Genomic DNA, 4,719 nt, shown 5'->3' on the forward strand with positions numbered 1-4,719 from the left:
GGGCAGGTCGCCGGTCCCGCTGTATCGCTGCACGGCTCCTGCCGAGGCAGAGCGTCCATCCCTGCCCCCAGGGGGGTTTAGTTCTCCGGGAAAGGGGAAGGTATTCCAGCCTTCGCTTAATTCTTTAAAGAAAAGTCACATTACCGTACTTAGGGCAATTGGGAATGCCTGCAATTAAAACAGCGGTTCTACTGAAACATTTGAAATAATCTAATTTCGGCAGGCTTTGATGGCTCTGAATTGCTTATACGCATTGTGAATCTCTTGTAATGAACAGGAGGAAGCTTTACTGCCCTTAGTTCACTTAAGAAAATGGGATTTGTATGTTAGGAAATTCTCGGAAACATTTAGAAGTTTGTCCAGTCTCATAATGTGCTTTTCAAAAAGCTCCATAATTGAAAGGAAGAACTTGGAAGGTGGACGAAACAAGAAGAACCCATATCCCTTCAGAATCAAAGTAGTGTGTGTTTCTCAGAGAAAAACTTCTGATGTTGTTTGGAATAGTATTGACACCCTGAACTGAACGTGTTGAACTTCAGCTGATGACACGTACCTGGGTTTCTTCTCAGCCCAACACCTTAAAGACATGAATTTTAATTAGAATCAATGAAACTTCAGCAGTAGTCATGACATAACTCCAAGGTAGAGATGCAAGACTATGTGATCCAGCGGTCCCGTTTGGGGACGCGACATTCCTGCAGTGTGAATTGTCCAGACTGTTGGCTTGCGGTACGAACTAAGGAAGTTGGAACATCGCAGTCTGTGGAGCAGCAGTTGTACCTCCCAAGGGTGTTGTGGAAGTGCTGTATCAGAACAGCTCGCTCTCTTTCTGTGATTGATCTGGTTGTAGGTGGTGTTAAGCGGTTCTTACTATGAATACTGCTGATGCTGTCTACATTTGGTGCTTAATCAATTTTGATGTGTCAGTCTGTATGGAAAAAACCAATTTTTTTTAATGTTTTGTGGACTGTAAAGGTATTGAGATGCCTATCAGCGATGTTCTCTTCCACTTAGTAGTGACTCTGGTGAAGAAGAAATACAATTATTTGAGAAATCTAACATGCTCTAAGGGGATTTATTGTGTTACATGACAATATCGTCTGGAAAATGCATATGCTTAAAAGCCATCTTACAAACAGTTTTAAATTTTAGGAGATTTCAATATAGTTCTGTGTTCATCCACTTAATAAATACATGTTTCAATTTGTCATGGAGGTTGTTTGCCTATCTAACTCCCAAATAGTTTTAAGTTACTTTTTGCATAGCTGGAAGAACTCTTGAATGGTTGGAAAAAAAAGATGACTTTTTCAGGGGGTGCTTTTAGTTATATTATCTATTATTTTCCTAAAAAGTGAAAGTTGCAGAAGTGCTGCTGAGTTAGAATACCAGCACTTGTCTGGAGAACAACAGAATTAACTCTTAATTCACTAATTTTGACTGGTTTGAGAAGTACAATCCAGAAGATAAAAAGCTGATGCATATAAAATGCTGCGCTGGGAAGAGGCTATGGGATGCTTAGATAGAGATGTTTGGGAAACAGCTGTAGGAAATAATTCAGGACCTCTAGTCACAAATTGGTCCAAATGAGAAACGTGCAGCTGGCAAAAGTAGATGCCATCCTTGGATATGTTGATTGAGTTTAAAGTACAGAAGGCTTTTTTTTGTTTGTTTTTTTCTTATTTTTTTTCTTTTTGATTGCACTTTTGTGTCTAGGTTTGAGTATTAAATCATGTGGCTTGAGAGGTTCAGAACTTATGAATTAATTTTTTTATTTTAATAAAGTATTGGATTGTTTTGATGTGGTGGAAGAAGCTGTGGGATGGGCATGTAAGAAGTGGTTCACGGAAGCACCGCGAGTTTTTTAAAGCTTTTTTCCTGTCATCTTTTTTTTTAATTTTCTGTGGTTGAGGTGTAGCTTAAGAGGAAGTAAATTTTTGTAAGTGTGATTTAGATTAAATATAGGCTGGAAAGTTTTTAGCTATCACAGTCAAATTGTGTAGATTGTTAAACAGGTTCCCAGTATCAGAGGTTTTTATTGGCTTAGAGAAGAAGCTGGCAAAGGTAATCTAGATGTTTGACAGAAAAGGGATGTGTGGTGATGAGTTTTAGGACTGGGGAGAGCTTATGATTCTATTTTTGCCATATTTTATCAGATATTCAGGTATTTACTTAATTGAGTATATAGATTATCATTACTGTTGTCTTTCCTGTATGTGCCTTTTTAACAGTGTTTTTAAATGACAGCTGAATATGTAGTGTGACTTGACTGTGCTTGAAGGTATTTAGTCATGATTATGAAAATTGGACCAAGAGAACTGTGTCTCCCTTGGAGGGAACACCATGAGGCTGTTTGCTATTCACTCCAGCTCTGCTTGTTCACTACTTAATTTGGTAGAAGATTTTAAGGAACCTTCTGTTCTAAGCTTGAAGATAGCACTGGGTTTTCGCATTTTTATATTCACCCAATTTTAAGTTGCTTTGTAATTCTGGATTCTTTTAATGTTTAAATTTAATCCATGATCATGGATTAGCTTGGCTGCCTTTGGGTGTGACAGAGATCCTGCACCTGTATTTGGCTAATAAATTTCTCTCTAATTATGTCTCATAATATTTGAGACCAGTTTTAACTACAGCACTGCATTAAAGAAATAATAGGCAACATAATGTAACCTTTTTTTTAGTAATTCAAAGATTTTTCTTTTAATTACATTTCTATTCTGGAATTTAGCCATCATATTAACACTCTGAGCTCTTCAAATTGATCGGGCTTTGGCATTTGAGAAGTGAAGGTTTCTGTAAAATGTGTTTTTAGCTGCAACTCTAGAGTTGGCTTAAGCTGTTCTAATGTGGGGTGGCTGTTTAAGTGGGGCTTTTTTCTCTGGATTGACCCCAGCTGGTCATGCAGGCAATATTGTTACCAGAAGAGAGGTAGTAGGAGCAGGCATGCTCATCCCACTACTGGAATCCCACCAGGAGGGAAGGAGTTTTATGCTCCCTCTCTGCCCTGTACTGCCTGACTTGCCCTGATGATGTGATGAGCACTGTCTGTTGCTTTGGCGTGCAGGAATGTGACAAGAACCACAGGCAACAGGTAAAACTACGCATTTTTATCAGACTGTTTCCTAACTTACTTTAAGCCTAGCACCAGTGCAAAGAAGAGGGAGGACCATGGTGTCAGGAGAGGGGAACAAGGATGGTCTGCTTCCTGTGATGGCACCTAGTGATAGTCTGAACAGAGCTGTTCATAGAGTTTTATCACTAAGGTGGCTGTGAAACCGCATCAGTGACCTTTTTGGGGCTTGAATAATGCATTTGGAATTTGGTGGTTGAGTGTGAGACTTCATTGTATGGTGAGCTAATACAAAGAGGATGGTGAATTTGGGAACATAGTGGAATGCTTTTGCATGACTAGTTTGGCATGCACTTGTCTTAAAAGTTTGTGAGCTATGAGATTTCCATTGCTAGTAGATTTCTCTAGTGATGGAGACTCAGCATTACAGGTTTGGGGTTTTTTTGTTGTTTGTTTTTTTTTGTTTGCAATTCCATTTCTTCTGTTTGCCTCTAGAAAAGCTCCTTGTAATCTGGTTTTACTATTTCTGGTGGGAGGACTAATTTCAAGTCCTGTCTCCTCTAAAGGGCGTTGACTTCAAGCTATTGTTTACTTTTTGATAGCATCTCAATGCTGTCATTTGTCTTTGAAATAGAATGAGTTTCTCAGTTAAATTAAGTTTTTAATTTCTTAGCATGTTTTTTATTTTTAGTGATGAAGAATAGAAATTCAGGAGAGATCTGCGTTTCGATAGCTCAGTCAGCAGTTGCATTGTCTTAACTACGAGATGCAGTTAAAAAAGCTGTGAATGGCTGGATTTGCAGACAGTTTTGAAACAAATATTAAAAAACAATTAACCAGGAAAAATTCTGGCCTTTATGTAGCTTAGTGGCATTGGACTCCCACTCAGAGATAAGACAGCAAGCACTTGTAACTTCCTTTGCTCTTAGCTGAGTTTTTTTGCCTTACAGCCTTCCAGTGTTTTGATTGTAACTCTTTAGTGCTTCTGCCAGCATGTTCTGCACCTTCTGGTGTCCTGTGAGGATTTTTCCTTCACCTCTTCTGAGGATTTATTCTTAGTGTTTTGATTTAGACAGGTTATTTAGCTGGTATTTTTTTCTTGTGTTAGAGTAGTAGTATGTAGCAGACCCTTTCTTAATACCCCCAGTGTTGCTCCCTGAGATGCTGGAGCTCTGTCATCTCTCCATCAGCAGGTTTTTGTGTTGCCCTTTCAGCTGTGAGCTTTCTGAAGGCAGCTCTGCTTTTCTGAGGACCTCCTACCCGATTCTGCAAAGCTGGGCCCACGCAGCTTGGGCATGACTCATTTTCTTCTGCCTAGCTCCAGGGATGCTGATCTGTTAGAGCTGGGTTGGGCTGCCATATATTTGTCAAAAGGGGACTGTGCCCAGGGGCAGGAGCAGTTATCTTGATAAGATTTCCTATGATGATACTACAACTATGAAAATCACCTAAAAATACTGGGGTTTTTTAGCATTTGTATGAAGTAAGCAGTTTGATAGCCTCCTAATTGATTTTTAGATAGTGTTCTCTGACTTGGACATCTTTACATCTTTTTTGTGTTTAGTGTTCATTCTCAATCAATATTTAGGATGAGGAATGCATAGCAAAGAGCTGTGATGTAAGAAAGCTAAGAAAATTACTAGTGTTCT

Source organism: Geospiza fortis, unplaced genomic scaffold (genome assembly GCF_000277835.1).
Source record: "Geospiza fortis unplaced genomic scaffold, GeoFor_1.0 scaffold40, whole genome shotgun sequence".
Taxonomy (NCBI): Eukaryota; Metazoa; Chordata; class Aves; order Passeriformes; family Thraupidae; genus Geospiza; species Geospiza fortis.